Source organism: Amblyomma maculatum, chromosome 1, assembly GCF_055883805.1.
Source record: "Amblyomma maculatum isolate TAMU_Amacu chromosome 1, ASM5588380v1, whole genome shotgun sequence".
Taxonomy (NCBI): domain Eukaryota; kingdom Metazoa; phylum Arthropoda; class Arachnida; order Ixodida; family Ixodidae; genus Amblyomma; species Amblyomma maculatum.
In genome coordinates, this window is record NC_139344.1 from 376411863 (window position 1) to 376426588 (window position 14726).

General features: G+C 44.5%; 1 protein-coding gene across 1 annotated transcript in view; it reads right to left on the bottom strand.

Annotated features, from left to right (window-relative positions):
- LOC146208304 (cubilin-like) overlaps positions 1 to 12197 on the bottom strand; it is a 144984-nt gene extending 132787 nt beyond the window's left edge. Inside the window, exon 1 of the mRNA XM_084592627.1 lies at positions 10638 to 12197. The gene's annotated coding sequence lies outside the window, so the exon portion shown is untranslated. The remainder of the gene's footprint in view (positions 1 to 10637) is intronic.
- Between the last annotated feature and the right edge of the window lie 2529 nt (positions 12198 to 14726).

The following is a 14726-nucleotide window of genomic DNA, read 5'->3' on the forward strand; positions in this document are numbered from 1 at the left end:
AGAAGGGCCGAAAAAAACACACACTCTGCGCGTGCTCTTACGCAAAGCAAAGAGCTATACCAGATCAAATTACGAAACGGCCGGCGGGCTTCTTTTTGTTTTTCGAATTTTGTTCGCTTTTCCTTTTCGATGTTGTCGGTTACCTGGCGAAGCTGGTGACATCGAGTGTGGTCGCATGGTAGCTAAAACACCAGATCCTCTCGCTTCAGAAACCTGCTATTATACAATGCGCTCCGCGGCAGATATCTACAATTGCTGACCGCAGTTAAAAAAATTGCATAATTATGCGGAGAAAAATGTAAAGTAAATGACGGCCGCTAGTTCTGAAAGAAACTTTCTGGCAACTCGTGTTCCATTGCAGCTACGTCCGCTACATAATGAAGGAAAGGAAGAGAGAAAGTGGAAAAGAAACTAAAGAGACCTAACCTGAGCAGACCTTATTAGAAGGCCTTTGCAGTTATGAAATCCGACATATGTGAAATGACAGACTTTGCCCCGGTTTAAGTCACGCCACATTCATCAATCCCTTCATTAACCCGCTGGGCTTGGCTTGCCGGGAAATCTCCGTGGCACGTGGGTATATAGGAACTAGATCAAGCTTAGAGCCACAACATGATCGTTCCGGGCGAGTAGCTTCTTCATTATTCAAAAATGCTTGTGCCCAGCTTACAGACGGGCGCCTCGAAGCTTGGATCATCGGTTTAGTCCATAATAATCCTAGGTGTGCCGTTCGTTCTCGTTTTGGGGGTAGCATGGGGATTTACTCCTCCGAAGTAATGCGGGCTCGTTTAATGAAGTGCTTTATTTAGAATAAAAATTATCGCGTCTCAAAAGAATAAAATAAATCATTATAGGTCCAGGAACTCGAACGCCAGTTTAAATCGTATGCGTGTATCCAGTTTTGCAGAAACGAACAGACCAAACCGCACACTGAAGCCAGACACGAAATGCCGACCTAATTACGCAACCGGCGCCAACAATGTCACTCAATAACGTAACATAACATAACATAACATAACATAACATAACATAACATAACATAACATAACATAACATAACATAACATAAGCATGCACACTCGTTGACAAATGAAGCACGACAAGCGAAGTGCTCTGCTTCGGACCTGCTGTAAGCGGCTTAATTTTTAAGATTTACGTGAACCAAACAGAACCTCGCAAACAATTGCTACGGCTCATATTTTGAGCCAAAAGGAGCGCTATGGGCGTATCACTTATGGCTCGCGAAATATTTCGATATTATGAATACCGGGATTCGCGAGACATTTTAAGCTCGCGAAATGTAAAATTCATTTACATTATTTGGGACATTTTTTATCTTAATCCGTTATTTGCTTCTTAACGTTTGCGATAAAATATGTGAAAATGCGTGCGCCAGCCGTGTGTTATTAAGCACCTTCTTCTTCGCCATGATGCACCGTGAACCGTGACGTATGTAGCGGAAGAGGTATATGACCATTTCTCATCAGATGATGACTGGACATGCCAAAGTACAAAGAAAGCCTGCCCGTGGCGCAGCTCCTTATATTAGTTTTATGTATTTGCGCTCACTTCATCAGAGTGCACAGAAAAGAGAAACGTCGTATCTGCATTTTCTTTTCTTTTTTTTTTTGTTGTTTTCCTGCCTTGGATGCTGTTTCGTCGACACAGTGTTTATGCGCAGCTAGCTACGGCCACTTTCGTCGACACCACCGCGGTTGTTGGGCAAGCAAAATAGTAAACCGAATCAGGGTGTCGACCGCAAAACTGATGTCGAGCAGGGAGGGAAAAACAAGGACAATTATGCACCGCCCGTCGTTATCCCGGCGTCCAACGGCTTCTCATTAACGAGGGTGTGCCAGCGACGACTTCATAGAGAATGAGCGCGTCGTTTCCGCCGCCCGTCTTCTCTCTGACGCGCGGCGCGGCAACAACCACGAGCCTTCGCGAGAACAGTGTCCTTCGAAGAGAGGCCCGCAATTCCCAGGAAAAGCAGCCCCGTGTTGCGAGGTGCGCATCTGGAGAAAACGAGAGGTCGCAACGTGCGCGATGGCTCTGTGGAGCTGACGATAGCGAGTGAACGAATCTGCGTACGGGAATGAGAAGAGAAATATTACGTGGGACTTTAGCGACCAAAGTAGTGAAAGGCGAAAGCCTGAGTGCCGCGTCCTGCTACGCAACTGGCACAAAGTAGTAATTAATAAGTTATATATTTGATCACAAATAATTATATAGCTACTAATTAGGCAGTTAATTTAATGAATAAATATTTGACCATAATTATATCATGAATTGCTTAATTAGTCATTTATTAGTAATTGATTATTCAGCAATTATATAAGTATTTAATCATTGATTGGCATAAGGCACGCATTTGTGCATACTGTGGTCGGGCTCTGTGATTCGTCGATACCTTTATGACGTCATCCTGCCTAAGCCAATCAGAGCCGCAGCAAAAAGCGGGGCACATTTTGTCCACGACAGCATCAGCCTTAAAGGCTTTCGCCTTAAAATAGAAAACAGCACGAAAGCTTTGCCTTTGCGAGAGTGACAGTAGGTGCTATAGGCGCCAGGGTCAGGACAAGGAAGTACGGACGTGAGAAAATTCGCAGATTTTTTTCTTTTGCTTACGGCCCTCTCTTCTTTTCTGCCCTTAATGTAAGAAAGTTAGCGAAAGCGTGAGACAGCCATCCCTTGCCTGTTGCCGCAGCGATGATCTAGTGCTGGAGTGCGAGGTTCCGAGGTTCGAACCTCATGGCCGTTGTATACTTGAAATATGGGTGAGTTGGTATGCATTCATACTGGGGAATAGAGTTACAAAGGCGGGACAAGGACGCAACTGTTTCGTCCTTTTCCTGCCCTTGTTAGCTGTTCCCCAGTATGAACTAATTGCTGCTGCTTATGTGAAGTTTACCTAGTAGGTGAAAACGTTCCCCATACTTCGTGCTGCGATTTTTTCGCAGTAATTTCCATTCAAGATTTCTTTTATTTCATTCAGTATGCATTCTTTTAAAAGCGGGGAAACACTTTAAGTGTATCTTGCTTCATGCAGACTAAGTACACGTTAGTCACTCTTTTATGGTGAGGCTGTCTTTAAACCACGCAATATAATCTTCGCCCTCATGGTCCCTCTGCATTCACTGAGTTCTTTGCCGAGAACGCCATTTAACCGGCTAACCTGATTATATATTCTCAGCGCGCGGACTCGGCAGCCTGCGGCTATTTAAAAAAATGACCATTTCACCGAAGTATTCCACGCTCCGCGAAACGAACTTTCCAAGCGCTTTGGTTGCATAACTGTCACCAGGAATCCCCCATCTGAACAGTTTAACCATCAAAAATCATTAGCTGCAATTTCCGCAGTAACGCGTCAGGCGCCCCATTTCAGAAGTCGTTGATTTTAATCAGGTCATAACTCGAACACGTCTGGTTGTAATTAGATCGCGGTACTTTGGTTGAAATCCAACACTAACCTGCAGCACGGTCATTATGACTCGTACTTTTTGTGACGCGCCATAGTAAGAAACGTCGAGCTGTAAAAAAAAAAATAAATCACGTAAAGATGCCGAGAAAAATAAACCCGTTCATCTCTCTCTTTTTCTTTGTCCTTTTGTTTTTGTGTTGCATGAAAGACATATCTCTTCGTCGCTGCACTGCATCGTTTTTGTTATTTCGCTCTGATTATCTGTGTTTTGTTGTTTCGTTCACCATATCTCTTTAGCACCTAGTATGCACTGGTGTATAATATATGTACATAACACAGGCAATGTATGTAGTGTGCAAAATACCCACACTTATCTTACTCACAGAATATGCAAGCATGTTCGATGCGCACACCATGCGTGATGCCCTAAGAGGAGCACAAGATCGAGCTCTAGTATATTTTCACCAGGAAATAACAAGTGAGCAGGCAAACTCTAGCCAACCCACAACGTCTTAAGTGATCAACGAAACTTCTCCTAACAGCCGACTGGCGCAACAATAAATATCGTGATCGAGTAACTGCAGGAATATAAGGGGAAGCATTTGCTCTGTCGAGGTTGTAGTTAGGTTGATGATGACGAGAACTGAATATCACATTGATATTTCTCTTCTTTCTAACAATGTGTGGGGTGAGAGCTTCGTCGAAGTGAACCTCGTACGTTCTTTCCATTCAAAGAGGCGTCGTGTCCAGCTTGCAGACAAGGAGTGAAGCATTTTATCGCTGCCATCAGCGATAAGGTTGTAATTATTATTATCGCATCTTAGCTATGCAACATGAAGTACAGCAAACGACGTGTTCGACGCAGCGAGCGTCAACAATTTCAGGACATGACCAGAAGCTGTGCTCAAGACGCAGAGTAGGCGCTGAGCAAGAGCATCCAAGATACCCGAGAGCTTTCAGGGCGGGCTGAAGCCGGGCAAGCCAGCAGTTGTTGGTAATTCCTGGCCATTGACGTCGCATGGCTCATATCACGAAGGCGTTACCTTTATGGGCAGTATACCGTCAGCAGTCTTTCTCACATATAGTCAGTGATTGCTATAACGCTGACTATGTATGGGCGTTAAAGAAAGAAAAAAAAAAAAGATGAGCGCGGAGACCAAATTGGCTAGTTACCAGAAGGAGACTATCGCAGAGGATGTTTCTGGATTTGCTGTGATGGGGCCGTTAATTTCACTACGATATAATGTTCCATACTCCTTCCCCCGTTGCCTCTCTCTCTTCTTCTCTCCCTCTTCCAAACACGCAAAAAAAGAAAGATACTTTGACAGCGTCCTAGGCAAGATCATAAAGTCACTCGGTTGCATTACAGTATTAACCCCGTGTATATCACATTTATAATCGACTGTTCTCGCAAATATTTCGTGTTTACTCCTTTCAAAGGGTATGTGTGATGCATAAAAATAGGCTTATGACATTTGCAAATAAACAAAACACAAACAAAATATAACTCATGCAAATGTAAAGAAAAAAGAAGAGGAGAGCAGAACAATCCCCTTTCTTCTGGAACAGAGACACTGCTTTATATTAATATTTTTGTCATTTCTGCTGTGAGACGAAACCGATTAGGTGAACAGTTAAGCGCAGAAAAACGATTAAAGCAAACAGAAACCGACTGGCAGGCTTTGCTAGCGCGCCGCAATATGACATGTTCCAAGCTTTATTCCTTGCTGTGCAGCTATGCTGTTATCATGACACCGCAATTTAAGCCAGCGGCGTAGTTATGACACAGTCATGGTTGTGCTACGTACGCTAGCGGTTTCCTTTAACGCATACATTAACAGATTCCCCAAAATGAACGCTTTCGCAGCCGCCGCGTAGATCACACATTATCTATGCAGCCTTCTCCAGCCTGCTGTTCATTTTTTTGCGCTTTATTGTTTTTTAAACATGTTCGTAGTACTTGGTTCGCAGGCATTCGCACGTAGTATCTGTGTAAACATACCAGCGTCTCCGGTCTCAGCAATCCAGATTTTCCAGCAGGATTTAGAGATTGGCCCGCGATCGCGAAGATCAGGATAGCCAGTGATCCAATGCTCCCAACATCATCTATCCACGTGTAGATGCTACGTAAGAGATCGATAGATAGATAGATGGATTTATTGAAAGGAAAAGGCAGAGAGGTTGGCCCGAATAATTCAAATCTGGCCTGCTACTCTGCACTGGGGAAGGGAAGGAGAGAAGAAAGAAGGTCATGATGGGTGACGATGTGGGAGAAGGCATATGAAATATATATACAGACAATGCAGCTTGCTTTACAAGCGCGAATCAAGTCCGCTGGCGCTCAAAAAACGGCAAAAAGCACGCACTGCCTGGACACCCTTCCCATTGTCCTGCAAAGCGCCCAGCAGCAGTTCCTCCGACAGAGGCCTCTTGTCCAAACGCTTCAAGGAAGCGGCTAGCACACTTCTTTCGCTCGCATACGCTGGCCACACCAAAAATACATGGTCCATAGACTCTGGGATGCCACAAGTTGAACATTCCGGTGAGTCCATCTGTCCAATTAAATGTAAGTACTTGCGCGTGAAAGCCACGTTTAAACGAAGTCTATGTATCAAGCATGTATGAGGAGGACATCCGTCAATTGGGAGCTGCATACTGTTTGCATGAACATCACTTCCTTGCAGGTCCATCGTTTCCATCGCTTCTTTCATATTTTAGATGGTCGCTTGAAATCAACGTCATGCCAAACCATCCCATCAAAATGAGAGGAAGTGGCTGCTCTCTCTCTCTCTCTTTTTTTCATGCAATTTTATTTTCAATTTTTGTATCCCGCAAAGCGTTCAGCGGTTCGATTAAAAGCAACGGTGCATGCATCTGCTCCAGGAAAAAAGGAAGGTAGCCCGAATCTCCGAACATTTGCCCAGTGAAAAAAGTGTACGCTCGGATAGGTCGATTTACTCTCCTATCTCGGGCCGCTTTACCTCCCCCCCCCCCCCCCCCCCCCGGTCACGGTTCGGAAGCACTATAACCGCTGCCATTTGCGCTCTTTGGATCATCAAGGAAACTCTACTTATCGTTCAATATTCTATGAAAGGGAACGGAAGCTGATCGAAGACGAACACTACAAAATACAAAAAAAAATAAGCACGAGTATATATTGGCTAAAAAATCAGTGAAAAATGGCACGAAATGCAATTTAAGTTGATGAAAGTCCGCTGTCTTAACGCCGTACAAATGGGAAAAACATGACCACATTCTGAACTTCCATTTTTTTTTTGCTTGGCGCAGTGCCGGTGGCGATCTGAAGAACGTTCATGGCTTTCACGGAGTGCGACGTAATTTCGCTGAAGCGAGGAATTACTCTGATTACCATACATCCGAATGAATCCATGCAGCTTAGATTGAAAGCTACACAACTTTATTAGAATTAAACCTTTTTACTATTTATATATATATTTTGTTTTCGTTCTATCGCTTTTCTGCAGACAAAAAAAAAAAAAAATTCGCCCTCCCCTGGCTGGAAAATGGGACCACTTTTTTTTTTGCTGGGAGAACTATTTTTGTTTTTGCATAATAGAATAGATCCACAGAAAGAAATCTATGTATTTACCTGAATACCCATTCCACACTAAAATGGACTGCGTTTATGTTACACCATGGTACCTAAAGAGTTACGAGAAGATTCGTAGTGCCGAATATGACTGTTTTACATTACAACATGCTCTGAATGCAGATAGATATTAGATGACTTTTCGGTTAGACGGAATAAATAATGCGTAACATTTCGTCTATTTCAAGATTACCTCCGATTAGTGAATGAGAGCTCGCACTTTATCATGGAGTCTGCCAAATCACTGAGAAAAAAAAAAAGTGCAGGTCGACGGGCGTTGTTGAGAACTCCTCTCTTTGCACCTGTCCGAGGGCTACGCATCACAGATATCACGGAATTGCGTTAAAAAAAAAATGTGTTGATGTGTTCACGTTCTTTGCTAATAAAAAGACCAATATTTACGTGTAACGAATAAGGTGCGATTTTGCTCGCATCAAAGAACGTATATTTTGTAGTTTCGCTGTGAATTGGTGGTTGTGACGTGAGAAATAGATAAAGACAGGAATTTTGGTGAGTTCAACTTGAACGCTGATTTTGTGTGTTTGGTCTTGTATTCTTTTTTTTTCTTTTGTCCAGCAGCAGACATCGCAGCAGTGGATGCAGCATCTGTAAGAACCTGGTCATGATAGATTGAAGCCAGCTGCTTACGCCACCCTTAATTTTGCGCTGGAAGCTTTATTCGTCTGCTACGAATTTTCAGTCCGGCACCGACTTGTTGACATTACTGGTTTCGACCCTTCCCTTACGGCGTGGTTCAGGCGTCCACAGAAACAAGTGTGTCAGATACTGCGCCTTTCCTCTCCCTTCCTGTAAACCAATTAATTATTATTATTATTATTATTATTATTATTATTATTATTATTATTATTATTATTATTATTATTATTATTATTATTATTATTATTATTATTATTATTATTATTATTATTGTTATTATTATTATTATTATTATTATTATTATTATTATTATTATTATTATTATTATTATTTCGACGCTGCCTGGGCAGTTGCATTTCCCTTCTCTGCACTTTGTCTGTGCCATTCCGGGCGGCATTATTCCGAGGAACACTTTTGCCGTACGAATAGAATCTCACTCATAGCTCGAAATTACCACTATGCATTGTTTTACCGGTTTTTACCTTCTCCTTCCCTACGTCCTTCACTTCTTCCCGTGAACGCAGGACTCATATGCGGCACATCTTGCGCGAACGATGACAGAAAGGAATTAGCACGCAGTCAGAACGCATTTCGTAAACGTACAGCCCTTTGTTTTGCAGGGTGCATCTTCTTGATTAGTTAAATTAAATTGTCACAATATCGGTCACACTTTTACCGTGGACACCTGCCCCACGTCGTAACGGAAGAGAGGAAGGCGGGAGGGAAAATGGAAAAAGATAGAGGCGCTGCAGTGGAGGCATTCGGAGTAATCTCGAACACCTGACAATCTTTAATGCACACTGACATCGCACAGCACACTGACGCCTCTACGTTTTTCCTCCTCGAAACGCAGCCACCGGCGGTCGGGTTCCAACCCGGGTACTCCGGTGCAGTAGTCGGGCGCCTCAAGTACTGCGCCACCGCTGCGGGGATTGATTTCAGAATTCGGGGGCAGAAGTAAGACGACATTGCTGAAGTTCGAACAAGTAAAAATCTTATACTGTATATTCCGCAAAAGGCTTCATGACAAGGGTCCAAATTTCGAGTCATCTCTTGAAGCAAAGCCCTCCCTTGTGTGTAGAACATAAAATGTTCTTCGTTTTGGTCATTTTGCCACAAATAATTCGCAAAATGCAGATCGCATCATAAAACTGTTTACTGACCTTTTTTTTTTTCTATTACGAATATGGGCTCACGTACACTGACGCCCCGCCGATAACACTTTTGCAAGCATTTAAAAGCTTCGTGTCTTTGTTTTCGCACCGTGAAAACTTCCAAAAGGACACCACGGATACCATTTTAAGCAGCAAGAGTCTTTGAGCAGGATGCTGGAAGTGTTTGTGCAGCCCCTGGTAATGATGCTGCAGGCAAACGGTCGGTGCCCACGTTTTGACATCCAGCTTCTGAACCGTGCGTTCATTCAGATTAGATCGCGTCTAGAATGTCAAGTACTAAAACGGATTTAAATTCATCGCTGCGCTCGAAATAGCTCTCTGGAATAAGGTCAGTACATCGGACAATTAGCTTTCATATCAATTATTGCAAATTTTGTTCGGGAAAAGCACATTCGCTTGAAGGCAACACGCCTTCAAGCGAATGTGCTTTTACGATCAGGGGCTTTAAAAGCATCGGATAAAACAGTTGTACACGAAGACGAGCGGATACTATGTCTATAGCATGCAAATTAGGCCTTTCTTACGTCATTATGATGCAACGTGTTGTCCATATTAAGACACCCACATGGTTTCTGAATGTAAACTATATACACAATTTCGACAACCATTGACCGCTGACTGTCCACCCAAGCAGCAAACCATGACACAGTGGCATTTGGTCTTAATTAATATTGCGTCTACAATAAACGGACACAGAACCTGAAACCCTTTTAAAACGACAGAGTGATAGAGTAAATTATTATGGGAGGTATAATCATGCTGTGTCTTTGCTCTTCTGATCTGCAGAAGTACGCTAAGTCTAGAGCAGTAGAGATCATGAACATGATACGGAACAACGTTGCGCAAATCTCAATTCAATTCAAATATATTTTTGCCGCTCAAGGACGCGTGTGTATGCCTGAAAACGTTCTTGTCTGGAGCCTAATTTACTTTCTTGCTTAGTTTTCCCTTCCTGATGGTGAACATGATACGCATAAATGTACAACGCTAAGAAGATAAGTTGGTTCAAAATTTTGTTTCATGGTCCTGTGTTTTTGTATTAATTGGTCCATGCACTGTGCTCTAAAGTTAGTTTCTTCCTGAAAAATTATAAACAGAAGTATTTACCAACCTTTCTTCAACGCTGTCAACTTTGTATTACAGTCATATGCACCGGTATGCACTTAGCGAATGAACGGGTAAAGTTTTGTTTCATTCAAGGGACCGACAACCTTTAAAAAAAAAAAAAAAAAAACTAAACCGGACGTTTCTTGAAATAAAATTTCAAGCAGGGCGATATTTTGGTGCCTACACCAGCACCTGTCTGCTCAATTAAAATTTGCATTGGACGAAACTTACTAGCACCAAACAGTACACAGCGTGCCACAAAATACAAAATGGACCAGACTCTTCAGGAGCCAGAAATGACGGCCTGATTGTGCGAATGCTGACTCCTTCAAGTCCTCTAAGATGCTTGAATGAGAAAAGAACTTAGAAATCAAGGGCTTTCTATGTAAAGAAAAGACAAACATCTTGTGACGACGACAAGAAACAGTTTTCTTCAGTACTTGCCTCTCTTTTCGTAATATTCAGAATGGCATATCAGGTCAAAACCATGTTTCCGTTAGCCGAATCTTCTTCTCATTAAACTATATTCTATTTAGGATCAGCACTTCTCTCGTAAGCTAGAGTAAAGAATAATTATTATCTTTCAGAACACCAGAAAATTCTACACGTCACACGGCAGTCCCTTCAAAAAGCAAGTCTAAAGAATCTCAGGAAATTTTTGAACATACCTGATCCATTCCGTGAAACCGATGACGAAGACGACAACGTGGTACGTGCTGCTTGTCACTCGTATAAACACTCGCACACACACGTAACGAAAGATGAACAACGGCGAAACGCACAACGCCACACAGAGCTGCCTTGCCTACCGGTGATGAATATACGCCTACACACTTTGTCTACGACTCTATAACCGCGCACATCAAATATAATTAACAAATAAACGACTAGCTGCGCGCGCTCATGCCTTCGGCAACATTTTCCGCGATTTTCTCGGAGACGAGCACCTCATCCACATCACACTCCCAGCTTTCCCGGCTTCCTTCTGCTCTTTTCCCATTCGCCCCCTATCGCTCACGTCCTTACGAAGCAAAGCGCCCTCGACACCACCGCCGAAATCTTGCGGCCGCCTGTCGGCCCCGCATCCTCGCTCACTACGTCGTTGATGATCCGTCGTATAATGTGTGGTTGCTGGTGAAGCTTCGAATAACAGGAGCCGACTACGCGGTAAGCAGGGCCGGCGGGCCGCCGCTTCCTCCTTTTGCACCGGCACGCGCTGTCCGTCATGTCGACTCCCGCGTTCCGCTCGAGAGAGGGACTCCCGACTCAGACGACCATCAGTACTGAGCTTTGCGTGTAGGCAATGATGACGATCAGGAACACTACGAGCAGGATGAGCACGAACCCCACGGCGACCAGAAGCATCATCGAAGCTGCTTAGCGCTTCTCCCGAAGCGGGGAAAGCGACCTGGGACGTCACGAATCGGAATTTAGACAAAACGGGAAGAGATCAGCAGTTACACCTCAACATCGGTGTGAGGATTTCCGTCTTCTCGTAGCAAATGTATCGCCTGCCTTCTTTACCCCTTACGGCAGTGCGGCTGCGAAGTAACAGTGTTGGACTGAACGTATGTTTTTTCTTTTCTTTTCTGATGTGGCGGTTTGCGAGAACTGTGCGGAGTCACAGCGGGAAAGAGGAAAGTTCGATGAGTCAGTCTTGAAGACGCTTGAGAGCCGCCGCTGACGTCAGCCTCGAAGCGAAGTGGAGTCGCTCCGCAAACTGTTTATGCGAAGCTGTTGATCGAAAGGCGCTCAAAGGACGATGTTGTTCCAAAGCCTTTCCGACGGAGAAGATATTTTTGGATGCTCCAACTTTCCAAGTCAGGGAAAAAAAAAAAAGAAAAGAAGGCACACACTTAACTTCGTTGCTCGAGATGTTCCGGTTCACGTTGCAACCTCAAAGTGTTGACGATGCTTAAAACAATGCGACGAAATCCGTGACACTTAGGCGAGAAAAGTGCAGCCGATTGAACGGTAGAAGGGACGTCAGGTGCGCAAAAATTTGTTCGCAGTATCACCGAGTCTGACTCCTCGCTCCTTTCTTGCTTCAGCGCTGTTGACGACGGTTCGCGCAGGGAGTGGGAGAGAGAGAGAGAAGACGCCGAGAAAAGAAGAGCGAAGCTGAAACGTCAAGGTGCGTTGTTGAGGAAAAGCAGCCGAGTTCGGGTCGGCGCTGGGCGCCGTGCGGTGGGGCAACTGGTTGCGCTAGTGCCGTCGGAGTGAAGAACCCCGGTTCAGTCTCCAAGGTGCAGGCGTCTGTGCCGCCGACCGGAGGAGGATGGGGGGGAACGAGAGAGCAGCCTGCAGGTGGCGCTCCCTGCCGGCGCGCACGCGCAAGTAGGTTGCGCGCGCGCGCACTCGGTCTCGGCAGGAATGCCGGCGCGGTCGGAGCGCGCGATGCGAGAGCCGTCTGGAGGTGCGAAGCAAACGGAGCGGCAGTGCTTTCATCGGAACATTTAACGAATGTGAGTTCGGCCCAGAGAAACCTAAAGAGTAGCCGCTCTCCAGTGACGGTGGCTGGCAGGAAGGCCTCCCACTCATGTGTGGTTGGAAGGCGGCTGCTAGGTATTGCTTTCAGCACGCAGTTCAAGAACCTAGCGAGAGGTAGTGAGAAAATATTGCATTGTAGCGACCCATTCCTACTACCCTGAGGGGTGAAATTTTCTTCCGAGTTGTGTCACTACAACCTTGCTAGCCATCGTCGAAGAGACTCAAGGTGGTCGCACGTTAGGAAGCATAGCCTAACTGAGTCCTTGGAGTGGCCCGCCAAGACACTTAATGCCCCGCGTTTGGTTCGAACTCAGCCGATCTTAAGTCTCGTTTCACCGGTTTATACTTGCAGTCGTACTCGGACTCAAACCCAGCGTGCCCAACACGATAAGCGGCAGCCCTTCCTCGGCGACATCGACACTAGTAAACACGGACAATTTTAATTACTTAAAAGACGAGCCCACTGATAACCTCGAAGCACGTAGAACGCATTCCTTTAGCCTAAATTTAGACCCGGGGACCTCCTCGTGGTGACTCCCCTGGAGCGAAGTTATTCCAGCACCTCTAACGCAGAGTTTTACAAGAGCTACATAACACAATGAACAACAAAAAATAAGTCACTTGATCCGAATTAGATGCATGATGCGCGTTCCAAACTCCAGTCGCATTAGGAGGCCTCAAGAATGATCACTTTTCTACTGCTACTACTAGCCAAACTTTGCCTCGTTTTCTTTACGCCCGTGAGCTTTGCTCGCAGTTGTGGCGATGGTGTTTCAATTATTACGGCAACAAGACAAATAATTTAAGTGCATTTTTAATACGCATGCCATTTAGTATAGTATCGACTTTTTATTTTTCGCCTATCCTCCCCTCGTGGTGACGTTCTTTACACCCAAGCTGTTGACAGCTTCAACGAGGCCTCGCCTATGATATTGGTTCGTAATCAGCGAGTACATCGAACACCGGGTATGCCCCAGATTACTGGCTGCCAAAATTCATCTATCGGCCGGACACCTGCCTCGTATTGCCGAGTCCTCAACAGAGTCCATCTTCCGAATATCTCTTGGGATTTCTGGAGCGACGAAGCTGACGATATACCTACTAAAATGACAGGTACAGCTGCGTAGATGTATTCTCACGCCTTATCTGTTTGGGACCCCGGCCAAGCAACCTTCATACACTCCGTTGAGGCAGTGCAAAATCGCTCAGCCCGGAAATAACTATCAAAGGACAGACAGCGTTACTAATATGAAAGCATACTTACATCTCCCACTGTTATTGATTCGAAGAAAACTATCCCGCCTCTCACTTATTCATACAATATACTACCATAACTCAACGTTGCGCTCCTTATGGGTTCAACCACCATCCTACATTTCATTTCGCCGTAACCACAGTCAAAAGGTAAACATTCCGCACTCAAACACAGTTGCCTATTCTAACTCGTTTCTTCCTCGGACCTCTAATGATTGGAACGACCTGTCCTGCATCCCTCACAAGTATAACTGCAGAAGAAAACTTTAAATCCGCGCTGCAAACTGTCTTTCTTGCCTAGTATTAAAACTTATTGTATGGTTATTTGTTTATCTGCATTGCACACTTTGTTGCTTATTATATTTTTATATTTCGTTATTATTTACACCTATGCCGTTTTCCTAAATTACACATGTACCTCGTTGTTGTTTTTATGTGGTAACTTCTATAACGAACTTTTTTGTTTTTCAGAGATTTGTACGCTTATTGTGTTAAACTTCTGTTTATATGCGGCACGTTAGCGATTAGGACGCATTTACGCTGACCTTTTCCTCGTTAAAGAAGCTCCCATATTTTTTCATGTATGTTTTGAAGTGAAAACTTCCCTACGCCACGTAGTTCAAGCCGTCGGGTATGCACAACTTTCACCTTTAGGTGACCTTGACAGATACTGCTCCTTTCCTTTCTTATAAACCGATTTACAATGGAAGCGAAACCTTCCAGAACGCTATGCTGCAGATAACGTAAACAGTGCTTGACCCACATATACCAACGCATTCTAAGGCGATAATAACTATAGATCTCAAAAAAAGCTTATGATAATGGACAACACACAGCAATCCTACTGGCACTGACGAACATACAAATTGGTCCTATAGGGTCTACAACTATATAAGGGCCTTCCTCCAGCACAGGACAGCCACGCTTCACATCGACAATCTCCATACCTCACCGTACACACTTGCCAATGTGGGTACGTCGCAAGGCACCGTTCTTCCCCTTTTTCTGTTCAA